This window comes from Pseudophryne corroboree, chromosome 2 (assembly GCF_028390025.1).
Source record: "Pseudophryne corroboree isolate aPseCor3 chromosome 2, aPseCor3.hap2, whole genome shotgun sequence".
NCBI classification, from domain to species: Eukaryota; Metazoa; Chordata; class Amphibia; order Anura; family Myobatrachidae; genus Pseudophryne; species Pseudophryne corroboree.
In genome coordinates, this window is record NC_086445.1 from 851,603,253 (window position 1) to 851,621,505 (window position 18,253).

General features: G+C 48.7%; 1 long non-coding RNA gene across 1 annotated transcript in view; it reads left to right on the top strand.

Moving 5' to 3' along the window:
* The window catches only part of LOC135051309 (uncharacterized), a 106,043-nt gene extending 89,465 nt beyond the window's left edge, over nucleotides 1-16,578 (top strand). The window contains exons 5-6 of the long non-coding RNA XR_010242176.1: nucleotides 8,009-8,118; nucleotides 16,422-16,578. This is a non-coding gene — a long non-coding RNA (uncharacterized LOC135051309). The remainder of the gene's footprint in view (nucleotides 1-8,008; nucleotides 8,119-16,421) is intronic.
* The last annotated feature ends 1,675 nt before the right edge of the window (nucleotides 16,579-18,253 follow it).

The window sequence follows — 18,253 nt, forward strand, 5'->3', positions numbered from 1 at the left end:
ACCACACCAATACTGCAAACAACTGCAACTAACCAGTCAAATTACAACCTGCCATTCTTTTCCGCCAACAGCGAAAGACTCTTCCCCAGAGTCTTCGCACCGCCACCATACCCTCAACCTAACTCCTGCAACACCAGAAACAGATCCTCCAGGAAAAACAGCATCCCCTCCTTGGACAGATGCACACCATCAGGCCGAAAAAGGTGACTGTCACGAAACCGAATCCTAGGGTGGCGAACCACTTTCCCTCTGTGGGCCAACACCCACTTCGCCACCGCTGCATTCACCTTTTGCCTGGCCTCATCAATCGGGCGACCGTCCGCCACTCCTTGCCAATGCAACCTTGGCACCATCATATAGAACACCAAGACACAATTGGGCCACACTGCGGCCACACTGGCCAGATCCTCCATCATGGCCCACCGCAGCTCCAAAGATGTCCTCTTCCCCAGATCGTTGCCACCTAAATGGACAACCAGCACCCTAGGGACTCCATGCTCGCTGACCTGACTGACCAATCTACTCTTCAGATCTTTCCACATCATCCCCCGCCAACCAAGCCAACGAACGCCATGAGCCCTAGGAAACATCTGTGCCCCCTCCGAGGCCAAAAACCTGGCTGCCCAGTAAACATAAGAGTGGCCAACCACCCAGATTGCCAAATCGTCTTCTACCCAACCTGAAGAGAAGGAAAGGAGTAAAATTCGGTTAATAAGTATCCTAACAGGAGTATATTAAGCGCATTAACCTGAAGGATCTGCCAAAAGAAAAAAGGTGTTTTTGTGTCTTGCAGAAGTCACGGCCTAGCCGATCTAAACAAGCTTCCAGCCAATCGAAGCACATAAGCACACAACGGGAAAAATCAAAATAAAATAAGGAAAGTAAAACGGGGGGGGGGGGGGTTTGGGGTATAAAATGGGAAAGACATGTAAGAACTCAGCTGGAGGTTAAAGCGTAAAAACCTGCTGAGGGACTTTGATTTGAACTGATCAGCCGAATTGTAGATTAGAATTCAGTCCGTCAAGTCAGGCAAAAAATCGCAAAAGAACTCCAGACCCCCGCTGCCAGCAGCGGCGAGTAGCTAATCCCTGAGTAGGATGAACAGGGGAGACAAACAGACACCACTGCACAAGGACGTACTTAATCTTACAACATGAACTTATACAACGACTAATAAACTGAACTGTTAGTCAACGAAAGACTCATGGAACTGGGTGAATATATCGTCTGTAACTAGACGACTTCCTTCGCCCCACCGCCTGGATCTCCGCAACGGAAAACCCCGCAGACGCAGCCGACGTCGCCGCACCGATACGGAAGGAATGCGTACCGAAAGCAGCGGGTGAAAGGCCCAAGCTCGCCAGACAGCGACTCAGCATCCAAAGAAACTGATACTTCGTTAAAGGATTACCGTCATAATGCAGCAGCCACGACTCCTGCACACCTGGCCGAACCGCTGCATACTTCGATGCCAACCTCACCGGGCAAATGCTCTCCTCCAGAGACGGAACCAAAGTGACCCATCGCCCTCTACCTACTTGGTCCGTCTTAGAGCGACGCAATCTGCACAGCAAGGACCTATCACCCACCACCACGTCATCCAGAAGCATGCGCGAGCCTGCCCGCTTAGATGGCGCTACCAGCTCAGAAACCCGAAAGGCTCCGTGGTAAGCCATGGAGAACGCCAACTGGAACAAAAGCGATTCAAAAATTGACGACGCGATACCGCCAACCGCATCGATGACAGCCGGTAGCAAGGCCGCATCAATGGGTCGCCGCCTATCAGGCGGCGTTGGCGCCACGCACGCCCACCCTTTCATCGCCTTAACCAGAAGCCCGCTCTTTGTCACGTCAGGGACACCCTTGATTTTACTAAAAAACGAAATCCCAGCTAAGTACCGGGACACCACCGCTCTGGACCTACCCGTGACAAAAAGCTGCCAAATAAAAGAAAGCATCATCCGATGCCCGCTCTTACCTTCATGACCACGTCCTCGGACAAACTCTTCCCACTCACTCCAAGCTTGCCCGTAAGCCTTGAGCTAGACCCTCCAGTCCGGTCCGATCACCTGCCAGACATAACCGAGACATTGAAACCCACGCTCCTCGGCCTCGGGCGCCAACAAACGAAATCTCTCCCACTGACCGCGGGACAACGCGTTGGCAATACCGTTCTCAAGCCCTGGCACATGCTGCGCGCGGAACCATACATTCTTATGCAAGCATGTCAGCAGCAATCGCCCGAGCACCCTCAGAACCACTTCGCCCTCTGGATATTGATCGCATGCACCACGCCCAGATTGTCACATCTAAACAAAATGCTGCGATGAGCCAGACGATCGCCCCAAACCTCCAGTGCCACCATATTGGGGAAAAGCTCCAGCAGCAAGAGGTCCTTAGTGAAACCTTCGCGATGCCATTCCTCAGGCCACGAGGCCACGCACCAAGATCCCTCTAGGTAGCAACCGAACCCAGAAGAACCCGCCGCGTCGGTAAACAGCTGTAATCGAGCATTGTCGACTGTTGGGGCCAGCCAGATACGCACCCCATTGAAGTCCTCCAGGAACGAGGCCCAGACGGCCAAATCCCTCTTAATCTCGGAGGACAAACTAATGAAATGATGCGGCCTGGCACACCCTGCCGCCGCCCTCTCCAGCTTACGGCAGAAAACCCTGCCCATCGGGATCACCCGGCATGCAAATTTCAAGAGGCCCAGCAATGACTGCGCCTGCCTCAGCGTGACTTTCCGCGACATTACGAACTGGGGAATAACCTCGCGGAGCTTTGCAACCTTGGCCTGAGGAAGGCGACACGATCCCGCCACCGTGTTGATTTCAATCCCCAAGAACGACAAACAGGAAACAGGCCCCTCCATTTTATCCTCGGCTACAGGAACGCCAAAGTGATAAAACAACGCTTGGATGCTGAACAGCAAGTCGCTGCAGCGCGGCACATTCGCCGGTCCCACACACAGGAAATCATCGAGGTAATGCGCAACTCCATGAATGCCTGAAGAAGACTCCACGCACCAATGCAAAAATGTGCTAAACCTTTCGAAAAACGAGCAGGAAACGGAACATCCCATCGGCAAACATTTGTCAATGAAATATTCCACTCCGATTCGAAGACCCATAAAACGGAATGAGTCCGGATGCAACGGGAGCAACCGAAAAGCGGATTCCACATCTATCTTAGCCATCAGACCACCCGGGCCGTAACTACGAACCAACTCCAGCGCCTCGTCAAACGACTGGTACACGACCGAGCAGTGTGTCGGCGGTATCGCGTCGTTGACCGATGACCCCGACGGGTAAGAAAGATGCTGAATGAGCCGAAAGGCACCCGGAGTCTTCTTGGGGACTACCCCCCCTGGGGAAATGACCAAGTCATCCACAGGGGGCGAGCTAAAAGGGCCCTCCATCCTACCGAGTCGCACCTCCTTCTCAACTTTCTCGCGCAAAACGGACGGCAAGGAACGAGCGGACTGAAGATTCCGTGGAGCCTTGACAGATACCTCGCCCGCAACAGGCAGGCGGAAACCGAACTTAAAACCATGAAACAAAAACTGAGCATCCGTTCTATTCGGATATCAATCCAACCATTTGGACATGGCGTCCAAATTAAGTGGCGTTGGGGCCCTGAGGAGCGATCCCACTCACGCCGGGCCTAGTGTATCTTTGCTTCCCCCTCGCGCCTTGCCGATTCCCTTTAAGACAGTTGGAGGCAGGGTGGAAGCCGACGCATTGCAAGCACGAATGTCGAAACCGACACTGCTTGCCGAAGGAACAGGTCACATCATTAAATGCGAAGCACTTACCCTTCGCGGTGGCCTGCCCACCCCCGCGGACGGCCAACCTACTTTTCCTACTCGGTCCCCCTTCCGCGCTACTCCCTTGAGCGGACGACCCTTGTCGCTGCCCGTCCGCCCCCGGATTCCGGGGCTCCTTTGCGGGTTGAGAAGCCCGGGTGACTTGGAGCCAGACCTCTACGTCCTTGCACCTGAAGTCAATAACCCGTAAGCAGTCTTGCTTCTCTCGGAACTTCTTATCATACATCCGCCATTCGATACCCGACGAAGTGCGCTTCATATCGTGTATCAAGTGCAGGTATCGTATGACGTTCATATGTTTGTCAGGCCTATCTTCCAGGTAACACGCCGCAAAGACGCAAAAACCGGCCAGCCAGTTGTCGAAAGTACGGAAAGCTTCAGCTCCGATGCCCTTCTTAGCTGCCGCTGACTTATATTCCTTCTTCGCATCCTTAGTCAGCACGAACATATCCACGTAATCGCCCCTGCAGATCTTCCTACGGCAGCTATCGCGCAACCCCCTCAAAACTGCCGTATAATCACAGTGGACCACCGCAGGCAAATCGTGGCGCTTCTTGGCCCTGCGAGCGTCCTCGCTAACACGCTTGCGCCTCTTCCGCCTCTCCTGCTGCCCCCTGCCTTCTTAGCGTACTTTGTCACCCGCTTCCTCGCCTAGTCGTGCTACTGACGTCTGACGCTTGCGACGACAGGGATGAAGAGGAGGAGGAACTGAGCGAACTGGAGCGCGTGGTGGACCCCGACGCCGACTGGTCAACCTCACCTGACGCTGATGACTGATCGGCCCGGGAGTCCTCCGGTGTTGAAACTTCAAAATCCTCCTCCTCGCTCACGTCCACATCAGCCTCTCCGCGATCACCTGAAAAATAAGACACAGCACGGGACCCGGAAGCCACTCCCGGGGCATGCCTAGCACTCCGGGGCAACGACGTCCCCACCTCGCGACCGAGCTCCGTCCGTACTGGACGGTGTCCCAACTGCACCGCGGCCGCCCCCAGGTCACAGCAAGCGCACGCAATGCGCTGAGCCGCTGACCCCCGCTGCGCACCGGACGCCCCCGCATCAGCGCGCACGTAGGAATGCCTTGCCACCCCCGGGGATGCGGCCGCGGCCAATGGGCCCAATGCCGCCACCACCGTCGACAGAGCCGACGCCAGCTCACCGGAAGCCTCCTGGCCCGTCGGCCGGCAGGTGCCAACATGGGACGCAATGGCCAAAGCCCCGCCTGGTCTGCCGGCAAGCCGCTGGCCTCCCCGACCACAATTGGTGCGGTCCCCCACCAATCCTCCAAGCTAGCCTGCGCCCGCTGGCCCTCACTAAAGCTGGAGTGTCTGCTACCTGCCCCCCCACGGCCGGAGCTCTCCCCATCTGCAGGGTAAGCACTGCTGCGGGGCTCCATGCTGGTGCTCCCTATCATGGGACGCCTCCCCCGCCGTCGCTCCCCGCCGAGCTCCAGCAGTAAGGGAGGCAGCAGGGGAGATGCTGAAACTGGTGGCGCCGCTGCGAGCACACGTGCGCGAACGGCGCCACATGCTGAGAGCGCGGGCGTGCACGCACCCCGTGTGCGCGGCCCGCCGCTTCCCGCCACCGTCCTCCCAGCGTCTCCATCCCCACTAGCAGGAACCGCCGGATGAGGCCCCGTGACAGGCCTCGTCCGTCCCGCCGCCATCCTCCGCCCGCCCCGGCCGCGACAAGGGGGACGGGTGGGAAGCTGTGATGGGAGCCCCCGCCGGCTGCCCGTTCAGGCGCGCACTCGCGCACCCGCGGGTACCCGCTCCCGGCAACGGCGCCTCACCCGCAAGAGGAGCAGGTGAAACCCGGTGCCCGGGCACCTCCGAACGGCCCCCCCGTGCCCTCAGCCCCCCCTGCCGCCCGCGGTCGGAGGTTAGCACAGGAACCGGAGCCAGGGGCAGGGAAGACCGGGTCCGTCCGGCCACCGCTGCACGGTGACCCGCTCCGGCGCTGGCGGACGGGGAACGGGCCAAAGAGCCCGCAGGCCCATCTGCGGACCCAGCATCACCGCCCGCAGAGCGGTAGCGAGCTGGGGTCCCGGCAGATCGGAGAGGGCGTGAGGCGGCCATTCCAAACAGTATATGGAGGGAATTGAGAGAGGAGGGTGACTTACGCTGTGTATACAGGGAACAATGAAAGTAATAGAATAATCTAAGCAGCTAGGTAGACTCTAGTGCATGTGCAAATCAGCAACACTCACCAGAAGGAAAACCAGCAGCAAGAGAGACCAAGCTAGGCTATACATCCCTATATATACTGATCCCTCCCCTCTCTATCATTGGCTATACTTTTCAACACAGTTAGGTCCACCCCTCACAGGAGGTTTAACTCTCTCCATTCCTATGCTGTCATTTTGCTCTCCTTAGCAGTTTTGCTAAGATTGCAAAACTGCTAATGATAAAAACACATGCTGGGGGCCGCACAGCACAGGGTAAGGCCGCCCATAATGTAAATGGCCGGCAGCGATGTGATCGCAATACAATTGTGGATGCCCCCTGCCTCTGCAGCCAGGCTGCAAAGGCAGGTGCAGAACGACCATTTTCTGAGTCGCAGCAGCCGCGTGTGACATCATGGGGCCACCCCGAACCTGCCTCCATTCCCCTCCCCATGCCCGCCCAACATCGCATCACCTCCCCCGCAATGCCACATCGCTGCCCCGTACCACCCCGCGAACACCTTTGCCTGTCTATCACGCAGAGGCATTCACATAACCGAGATGCGATCGCATCTCCCTCCCTGCACACATGCAGAACGGTTCCTGCGCTTGTGCACTGTGGGGGAAAACAGGAAGTTGTGATCGCACCTCAGTAGCGACTGCTACTAAATACCCCCCATAATTGGGGACACTATTCTATTGGCCTCTCTCCCCTATATATACCTCAGACTCGACGGGCTGCGATTTCTATAACTTTGCAAAAGCTTCAAGCAAAGTGAAATGCACATTGAGTCTTGTGGTGTGCTGTGTACAATGACAATATATGAATAACTATATGTATTTAGCTGTAAACTATATACCGATAGCAAGACTGTGATCGATGTGATCGCAGTCTGGAATGAACATCGCGACCATTTGTCGCAATGTTCATCTGCGATGGCAGGCTTAGAAAGCCTGAGCTTACTCCGGCTTGCTGTCACAGGGTGGCATGCGAGTCCAAGGAGGCTGCGTTTCGTGACACAGTCCTTGGCCTCGCCACTCCCGTAAAATGGGTTGACACACTCCCGTTTCCAGCAATGGCGGCCACGCCCACCCCTGTCCCTCACTTCTAATACCTTAGCCTGTCAATCAAAACTGGTCCTGCGCGTACGCAGTTTCCAGAATATCGGGAAACTGCAGGTTGGATAACCTCGAACCAACCTGAATCAGGCCCACATATGTTGAGAATTGAGACATACATTAACAATAACAAAAACAAAAACAAAAAAAGCTGACCTCCCTGAGTGTCTGAAGGATGTTCCAGATGACACTGTTGTAGATTTCAAGGCGGCAGGCTGCCATTCTAAGAAGCCTATAAGCCAAAGATATTCATGGGCTAGAAGTAAAATGACAAAAAAATTAAAAGGGTGCAGAATTTTTTTTTTTTAATTCAGCAGCTTAATACAATCAATTTGAATACTAAAAATAACATAAAAATCTTGATCATCAATTTGTAGTAGTGGTCTAAAGATCAGACCAAATGGAGAAAAGAATCAGTTTTCATCAGCAAGAACTTCACACCCTCGGATGAAGTCCTAGATGATGAACCACGTCTTGGCACACTATTGGATTAACTAACAGCGATTCTCTCCCTTCATTTGCTTTGATCTTTGTCCATTAATATGAATTGATTAGCAAGTATTAAACTGAACATGTTAAATTAACCTGCTAAATAAAACATCTATTCTACATTGTGGAGCACCCTCTTTGGGCCCACCAGGGTAAAATTCAACTTATATATCTGTATGTCTCTTTGTCTAGCAAAGACTTCCTAGAAATAAGTATTTGCCAAAGTATTTACTGTTGAAATGTACTTTAAAAACTGATATCAGATGACAGTATAAGTGCATAGTGTGCATATTTCAAATAGTTTTTCCATGGCAAAGGTTGGGGCCATGTTAGTTTTAAAGTTATCCAAATGTTTATACCTATAATGTAATGTGGTTTGGAATTTGTTTATTATTTTCTTGCTACAGTAAGTCCCAGAAGAAGAACGGGATTCTGATGTCAGAAATGTTTTATTGATGGGAACACACAAGGAGTGCATGATATATGAGGATGAGGATCAGATCAAATGTCTTGAATTGTAAGTAAAACTATCTGGTATAATCTGCTCAAACTTTCACAGAAAATTATACTTTCAGCAATATAGTAAATAAAGGGCATTAATTCATACATTATGTAAAAAAAATATTTAAAATATAATTATTTTCACATAGGAAAAACAATTCTATATTGTTTTGTGTATGATAACTAGAATGTCCATGACATCTTGATCATAGGCAACAATGAAACTTTTAATACTGTAGATATGAAGAAAAATCTAGCATAATAATTCCATTTAGTGGAATTTTGGAAGGCAGTGAGAATTTTTTCATAATTACTGTTGAATGTGTAACATGGAGAAGCTTGTAGTGAGGAAGGAGGTGTTAAAAGAGGAGTGCACTACTGCGTAGGCTCCAGTGTTTCTGTTCTCCAGGGAGGCTTCATGTCCTGTCCCAAGATGGCCTCCAAGATCTCTAATGAGCATGTGCAGTGGCAATATTATCTTTTCATTGTGTAGTGTGATTGTGGGAGACAGAAGTCTCCTGCTTAGCTCCTATAAGAAACCTGGTTAATACTCACATATAATGCTGTTCTAGCATCCATGCCCTGATACCCATTTGCAGTATATACTCACTGGCTAATGAGCCATATGAAATACCGCTTAGCTCAAGCTATGCTCCATCATCAGTGTACATGAAACAATAAGTAAGGCTGTACCTGCTATCAATAAACAAACACCACTGGTTAATTAACTGGGCTCTTCATAATTTGAGATATCCGCTAGTGTTTGACTATATAATACCCCTTTTCCACTAGCTAAATTTACCCATGTTTTTGCACGGGGGCACGCATCAACACAGGTTTTTAGTAAGTGGAATCGGCTCAATATGGGTTGAGTGACCCTGGAATCCTACCCGGGTAGCTACCTGGGTTGAACACGGTAACACGGTAATGACCCGGGTAATTGTGCAGTGGAAATGGTCATTACCCGTGTTTTCAGACCCGAGAAACAAGTGACATCAATAGGCTTTTACAGAGCTTACCCGGGTTAAGTGGAAACAGATCCGACCCGGGAATAACCCGTGTTGAAGTGCAGTGGAAACGGCGGGGCTGACACGGGTTGTAGCTAGTGATGAGCGGGTTCGGTTTCTCGGAAACCGAACCCCCCCGAACTTCACGCTTTTTACACGGGTCCGAGGCAGACTCTGATCTTCCCGCCTTGCTCGGCTAACCCGAGCGCGCCCGAACGTCATCATCCCGCTGTCGGATTATCGCGAGGCTCGTATTCTATCGCGAGACTCGGATTCTATATAAGGAGCCGCGCGTCGCCGCCATTTTCACACGTGCATTGAGATTGATAGGGAGAGGACGTGGCTGGCGTCCTCTCCGTTTAGAATAGAAATAGATAGTGAGAGTGAGACACTTGATTTACTGGAGCTTAGGAGTACTCAGAGAGTGCAGAGTTTACTAGTGACTGACCAGTGACCACCAGTGCAGTTTTATTATTATTTCATATAATCCGTTCTCTGCCTGAAAAAAAACGATACACAGTGACACAGTATACCATATCTGTGCTCAGCCTCAGTGTGCTGCATCATCTATGTATATTTGACTGTGCTGAGTGCTCACTGCTCACACAGCTTAATTGTGGGGGAAACTGGGGAGCAGTTATAGCAGGAGTACATATATTTAACAGTGCACACTTTTGCTGCCAGAGTGCCACTGCCAGTGTGACTGACCAGTGACCAGTGACCACCAGTATATTGTGATTGTCTGCCTGAAAAAGTTAAACACTCGTCGTGTGGTGTTTTTATTCTATAAACGCATTCTGCTGACAGTGTCCAGCAGGTCCGTCATTATATAATATATACCTGTCCTGCAGTAGTGATATATATATTTTTTTTATATCATTATCATCCAGTCTATACTAGCAGCAGACGCAGTACGGTAGTCCGCGGCTGTAGCTACCTCTGTGTCGGCAGTCGCTCGTCCATCCATAATTGTATACCACCTACCTGTTGTGTTTTTTTTTCTATCTTCTTGATACTAGTAGCTTACTTTAGGAGTCTGCAGTGCTGACAGTGTCCAGCAGGTCCGTCATTATATAATATATACCTGTCCGGCTGCAGTAGTGATATATATATATTTTTTATATCATTATCATCCAGTCTATATTAGCAGCAGACGCAGTACGGTAGTCCACGGCTGTAGCTACCTCTGTGTCGGCAGTCGCTCGTCCATCCATAATTGTATACCACCTACCTGTTGTGTTTTTTTTTTCCTATCTTCTTGATACTAGTAGCTTACTTTAGGAGTCTGCAGTGCTGACAGTGTCCAGCAGGTCCGTCATTATATAATATATACCTGTCCGGCTGCAGTAGTGATATATATATATTTTTTATATCATTATCATCCAGTCTATATTAGCAGCAGACGCAGTACGGTAGTCCACGGCTGTAGCTACCTCTGTGTCGGCAGTCGCTCGTCCATCCATAATTGTATACCACCTACCTGTGGTGTTTTTTTTTTCTATCTTCTTGATACTAGTAGCTTACTTTAGGAGTCTGCAGTGCTGACAGTGTCCAGCAGGTCCGTCATTATATAATATATACCTGTCCGGCTGCAGTAGTGATATATATATATATTTTATATCATTATCATCCAGTCTATATTAGCAGCAGACGCAGTACGGTAGTCCACGGCTGTAGCTACCTCTGTGTCGGCAGTCGCTCGTCCATCCATAATTGTATACCACCTACCTGTGGTGTTTTTTTTTTCTATTTTCTTGATACTAGTAGCTTACTTTAGGAGTCTGCAGTGCTGACAGTGTCCAGCAGGTCCGTCATTATATAATATATACCTGTCCGGCTGCAGTAGTGATATATATATATTTTTTATATCATTATCATCCAGTCTATATTAGCAGCAGACGCAGTACGGTAGTCCACTGCTGTAGCTACCTCTGTGTCGGCAGTTGCTCGTCCATCCATAATTGTATACCACCTACCTGTGGTGTTTTTTTTTTTATATCTTCTTGATACTAGTAGCTTACTTTAGGAGTCTGCAGTGCTGACAGTGTCCAGCAGGTCCGTCATTATATAATATATACCTGTCCGGCTGCAGTAGTGATATATATATATTTTTTATATCATTATCATCCAGTCTATATTAGCAGCAGACGCAGTACGGTAGTCCACGGCTGTAGCTACCTCTGTGTTGGCAGTCGCTCGTCCATCCATAATTGTATACCACCTACCTGTGGTGTTTTTTTTTTCTATCTTCTTGATACTAGTAGCTTACTTTAGGAGTCTGCAGTGCTGACAGTGTCCTGCAGGTCCGTCATTATATAATATATACCTGTCCGGCTGCAGTAGTGATATATATATATTTTTTATATCATTATCATCCAGTCTATATTAGCAGCAGACGCAGTACGGTAGTCCACGGCTGTAGCTACCTCTGTGTCGGCAGTAGCTCGTCCATCCATAAGTATACTAGTATCCATCCATCTCCATTGTTTACCTGAGGTGCCTTTTAGTTGTGCCTATTAAAATATGGAGAACAAAAATGTTGAGGTTCCAAAAATAGGGAAAGATCAAGATCGACTTCCACCTCGTGCTGAAGCTGCTGCCACTAGTCATGAAATGCCATCAAAGTCGTCTGCCAAGGCCGATGCCCAATGTCATAGTACAGAGCATGTAAAATCCAAAACACCAAATATCAGTAAAAAAAGGACTCAAAAATCTAAAATAAAATTGTCGGAGGAGAAGCGTAAACTTGCCAATATGCCATTTACCACACGGAGTGGCAAGGAACGGCTGAGGCCCTGGCCTATGTTCATGGCTAGTGATTCAGCTTCACATGAGGATGGAAGCACTCAGCCTCTCGCTAGAAAAATGAAAAGACTCAAGCTGGCAAAAGCACAGCAAAGAACTGTGCGTTTTTCGAAATCACAAATCCACAAGGAGAGTCCAATTGTGTCGTTTGCGATGCCTGACCTTCCCAACACTGGACGTGAAGAGCATGCGCCTTCCACCATTTGCACGCCCCCTGCAAGTGCTGGAAGGAGCACCCGCAGTCCAGTTCCTGATAGTCAGATTGAAGATGTCAGTATTGAAGTACACCAGGATGAGGAGGATATGGGTGTTGCTGGCGCTGGGGAGGAAATTGACCAGGAGGATTCTGATGGTGAGGTGGTTTGTTTAAGTCAGGCACCCGGGGAGACACCTGTTGTCCGTGGGAGGAATAGGGCCGTTGACATGCCTGGTGAAAATACCAAAAAAATCAGCTCTTCGGTGTGGAAGTATTTCAACAGAAATGCGGACAACATTTGTCAAGCCGTGTGTTGCCTTTGTCAAGCTGTAATAAGTAGGGGTAAGGACGTTAACCACCTCGGAACATCCTCCCTTATACGTCACCTGCAGCGCATTCATCATAAGTCAGTGACAAGTTCAAAAACTTTGGGCGACAGCGGAAGCAGTCCACTGACCAGTAAATCCCTTCCTCTTGTAACCAAGCTCACGCAAACCACCCCACCAACTCCCTCAGTGTCAATTTCCTCCTTCCCCAGGAATGCCAATAGTCCTGCAGGCCATGTCACTGGCAATTCTGACGAGTCCTCTCCTGCCTGGGATTCCTCCGATGCATCCTTGCGTGTAACGCCTACTGCTGCTGGCGCTGCTGTTGTTGCTGCTGGGAGTCGATGGTCATCCCAGAGGGGAAGTCGTACTCGTAAGACCACTTTTACTACTTCCACCAAGCAATTGACTGTCCAACAGTCCTTTGCGAGGAAGATGAAATGTCACAGCAGTCATCCTGCTGCAAAGCAGATAACTGAGGCCTTGGCATCCTGGGCGGTGAGAAACGTGGTTCCGGTATCCATCATTACTGCAGAGCCAACTAGAGACTTGTTGGAGGTACTGTGTCCCCGGTACCAAATACCATCTAGGTTCCATTTCTCTAGGCAGGCGATTCCGAAAATGTACACAGACCTCAGAAAAAGACTCACCAGTGTCCTAAAAAATGCAGTTGTACCCAATGTCCACTTAACCACGGACATGTGGACAAGTGGAGCAGGGCAGGCTCAGGACTATATGACTGTGACAGCCCACTGGGTAGATGTATGGACTCCCGCCGCAAGAACAGCAGCGGCGGCACCAGTAGCAGCATCTCGCAAACGCCAACTCTTTCCTAGGCAGGCTACGCTTTGTATCACCGCTTTCCAGAATACGCACACAGCTAAAAACCTCTTACGGCAACTGAGGAAGATCATCGCAGAATGGCTTACCCCAATTGGACTCTCCTGTGGATTTGTGGCATCGGACAACGCCAGCAATATTGTGTGTGCATTAAATATGGGCAAATTCCAGCACGTCCCATGTTTTGCACATATCTTGAAATTGGTGGTGCAGAATTATTTAAAAAACGAGAGGGGCGTGCAAGAGATGCTGTCGGTGGCCAGAAGAATTGCGGGACACTTTCGGCGTACAGGCACCACGTACAGAAGACTGGAGCACCACCAAAAACGCCTGAACCTGCCCTGCCATCATCTGAAGCAAGAAGTGGTAACGAAGTGGAATTCAACCCTCTATATGCTTCAGAGGTTGGAGGAGCAGCAAAAGGCCATTCAAGCCTATACAACTGAGCACGATATAGGAGGTGGAATGCACCTGTCTCAAGCGCAGTGGAGAATGATTTCAACGTTGTGCAAGGTTCTGCAACCTTTTGAACTTGCCACACGTGAAGTCAGTTCAGACACTGCCAGCCTGAGTCAGGTCATTCCCCTCATCAGGCTTTTGCAGAAGAAGCTGGAGACATTGAAGGAGGAGCTAACACAGAGCGATTCCGCTAGGCATGTGGGACTTGTCGATGGAGCCCTTAATTCGCTTAACAAGGATTCACGGGTGGTCAATCTGTTGAAATCAGAGCACTACATTTTATCCACCGTGCTCGATCCTAGATTTAAAACCTACCTTGGATCTCTCTTTCCGGCAGACACAAGTCAGCTGGGGTTCAAAGAACTGCGGGTGACAAAATTGTCAAGTCAAGCGGAACGCGACCTGTCAACATCTCCTCCTTCACATTCTCCCGCAACTGGGGGTGAGAGGAAAAGGCTCAGAATTCCGAGCCCACCCGCTGGTGGTGATGCAGGGCAGTCTGGAGCGACTGCTGATGCTGACATCTTGTCCGGACTGAAGGACCTGACAACGATTACGGACATGTCGTCTACTGTCACTGCATATGATTCTCTCCCCATTGAAAGAATGGTGGAGGATTATATGAGTGACCGCATCCAAGTAGGCACGTCAGACAGTCCGTACTTATACTGGCAGGAAAAAGAGGCAATTTGGAGGCCCTTGCACAAACTGGCTTTATTCTACCTAAGTTGCCCTCCCACAAGTGTGTACTCCGAAAGAGTGTTTAGTGCCGCCGCTCACCTTGTCAGCAATCGGCGTACGAGGTTACATCCAGAAAATGTGGAGAAGATGATGTTCATTAAAATGAATTATAATCAATTCCTCCGTGGAGACATTGACCAGCAGCAATTGCCTCCACAAAGTACACAGGGAGCTGAGATGGTGGATTCCAGTGGGGACGAATTGATAATCTGTGAGGAGCGGGATGTACACGGTGATATATCGGAGGATGATGATGAGGTGGACATCTTGCCTCTGTAGAGCCAGTTTGTGCAAGGAGAGATTAATTGCTTCTTTTTTGGTGGGGGTCCAAACCAACCCGTCATTTCAGTCACAGTCGTGTGGCAGACCCTGTCACTGAAATGATGGGTTGGTTAAAGTGTGCATGTCCTGTTTATACAACATAAGGGTGGGTGGGAGGGCCCAAGGACAATTCCATCTTGCACCTCTTTTTTCTTTCATTTTTCTTTGCGTCATGTGCTGTTTGGGGAGTAGTTTTTGGAAGGGCCATCCTGCGTGACACTGCAGTGACACTCCTAGATGGGCCAGGTGTTTGTGTCGGCCACTTGGGTCGCTTATCTTAGTCACACAGCTACCTCATTGCGCCTCTTTTTTTCTTTGCGTCATGTGCTGTTTGGGGGGTGTTTTTTGGAAGGGCCATCCTGCGTGACACTGCAGTGCCACTCCTAGATGGGCCAGGTGTTTGTGTCGGCCACTTGGGTCGCTTATCTTAGTCACACAGCTACCTCATTGCGCCTCTTTTTTTCTTTGCGTCATGTGCTGTTTGGGGGGTGTTTTTTGGAAGGGCCATCCTGCGTGACACTGCAGTGCCACTCCTAGATGGGCCAGGTGTTTGTGTCGGCCACTTGGGTCGCTTATCTTAGTCACACAGCTACCTCATTGCGCCTCTTTTTTCCTTTGCGTCATGTGCTGTTTGGGGGGTGTTTTTTGGAAGGGCCATCCTGCGTGACACTGCAGTGCCACTCCTAGATGGGCCAGGTGTTTGTGTCGGCCACTAGGGTCGCTTATCTTAGTCACACAGCTACCTCATTGCGCCTCTTTTTTTTCTTCTTTGCGTCATGTGCTGTTTGGGGAGTAGTTTTTTGAAGGGCCATCCTGCGTGACACTGCAGTGCCACTCCTAGATGGGCCAGGTGTTTGTGTCGGCCACTTGGGTTGCTGAGCTTAGTCATCCAGCGACCTCGGTGCAAATTTTAGGACTAAAAATAATATTGTGAGGTGTGAGGTGTTCAGAATAGACTGAAAATGAGTGGAAATTATGGTTATTGAGGTTAATAATACTTTGGGATCAAAATGACCCCCAAATTCTATGATTTAAGCTGTTTTTTAGGGTTTTTTGAAAAAAACACCCGAATCCAAAACACACCCGAATCCGACAAAAAAAATTTGGTGAGGTTTTGCCAAAACGCGTTCGAACCCAAAACACGGCCGCGGAACCGAACCCAAAACCAAAACACAAAACCCGAAAAATTTCCGGTGCTCATCACTAGTTGTAGCCGGGTTAAACATCCTGGATCAGACCCGGTACTCAGGTGGAAAAGGGGTATAAGTCTGCAATATCAACACACAATTACCAACAACAAGAAGGAAAATTACATTTTAATTTATTTTCTTTTAAATTCACACATATTTGATCTCCAAAATGCTCATCATACCCTATGTTTACAAATAGTCACTTTGTATGGATATTTAAAAAAAAACATATGTACAGTAACTGAATATGTATTATTTCAAGCATGTTTTAATAAAGTACCAAAGAAATATTCTTGTATTGGTGTTCATAGTTTTTGTATTTATTCCACCAGCTATGAGTGACTCTGGTAGCTGTTATATGTTAGATGTCTGTTATAGCAGTAATAAAAAGTGTATGCATTATGCTAAAGCTCTAGATATCATTGCATTTACAGTAGACAACTTATTGGATGAGAAACGGTTTTCCACACAGTATGATGAGCCATACAATCTGCATCTCCTCCAATGGATGAACCTGGATCCTTGATTGAAAGAGATTACGGGGTCATTGCCCAATTATGAATTGACACAGCAGCAGCATAATCAGTTACTATAGGAAATGCTGGGTGAAATCATCAAAGCCCAGCAGCAAAACAATTAAATCTTGATTAAAAATAATGAATTCATGATGGGTAATAATGAAGACTTGCAGACAGTGATTGCGGAACCTCATTTACTGAATGAACGCTGGTTGTAACTTTGTTCAAATCAGGATGTGTTTATACAACACTTACTGTACTTGAAAAAGTCCAAACGGAAGCACCGGGCATAGGTGAGCCTGAGTTGTCTGTAAAAGTGGTGACACATCTGCCTTTGTTACTATAGCCTTGGACATCCACAGACTGCAGCCAGTGTAAAATTGTGGTAAACTTGTTTACAATGATGTAAGACAGGATTTTATTATGAATCTGTAATGGTATTTTCCCCTCTCGCCATTTGTTTGTTTTAGATTTTATTGCTATCCACGTTAGTGGTTGTTGGGCATTGTGGTGTGTTCTCAATCAGTGAACACACATACACATGTTTGTAGCTATTCTGATTAGGGTATAGTAGGCTGAATAGGTGTAGGCGGGTATAGCCAGTGTGTAGATTCAAAGTGTGAAGATTATAAATCTATTTACAATTTGATAACTAAAATGGATTTACACTGGATTTAAACTTGACACAAACTGAAGGAGAATATCTAATAGCTAATACAACTACAGACGGACTATCACTCTGCAATCTGCCTACTTCAATCTGAAACTGTTAGGGAACTCTAGCACTGTATGTGTGAGACCGCTAAAGACAGTGTGAGGGTCTTCTGCCAATAACAGCCGCTCCTGTTCTCATAGAGCTGTATCTGCTCACCGGTACTTGAGATATCGCCTGATCTTAAACATCTAGCAGTAGGAGCTCACATTATAGGCCAGAGACCACTAGGTGTTAAGCCTTTAGTGTAGTTGCAGGATGACTGGCAAGGCAAGAGTTAAAAGCATATTATACAAAGAGTATTCCCTTTCACAGCGCCTGTAAGTCAGCAGCTTGTCTCTTTCTCGTGGTGTACCCCTGCACCAATCAATCACATACAAATTAAACAAATGAGGTTGAGCTCCCAGCGCTGAACTTTACAATGGAAATTAAGTATTTAAATGTTAAACTTCAGAAGTATATCACGATCTCCATAATATTAGGAATTTATAGCCTCAGATGGTTCCCAACAAATGGAAGTGTCTTGCTCTTTCCCTATGGGCTGACACCTATTGATGAATGTCACAAGTGGTTTAAAAGTATCTTTTCAATTCCCCCAGTCTTTCATCTATGCTTGCACGGAGGAGAGGAGACCCGATTCATCATACCAGCAGCCATCCAGACACCAAACAACAATGAAAGATTAAAAAGTTCCCAACAGGGATTTAAGATATCACTTAATTAAAAAGTAACAAACTTTGTTTAGAAAGTGACAGTGGACAGGGGAGATCGTACCCGCTCCTGGGTGAGGCTGTGCGCTCCAGCTGAGAGTATCCGGAATTCCTCAGTGTGTTGTTCCAGCAACAGCCTTAGACATACGAGCCGGCAGTATTCTCTCCACGTCCCGTCCTGGTCCAAGTCCTGCAATGTCAACGCGTTTCGGAGGTCCGCCTCCTTTCTCAAGATCTGTTGCAGGTGGTACATTCTTCCATATAAATACCTAATCTGTGATTGGCTAGATCACGGTCTGCAGGTGTTAACCTCAATCACACTACTC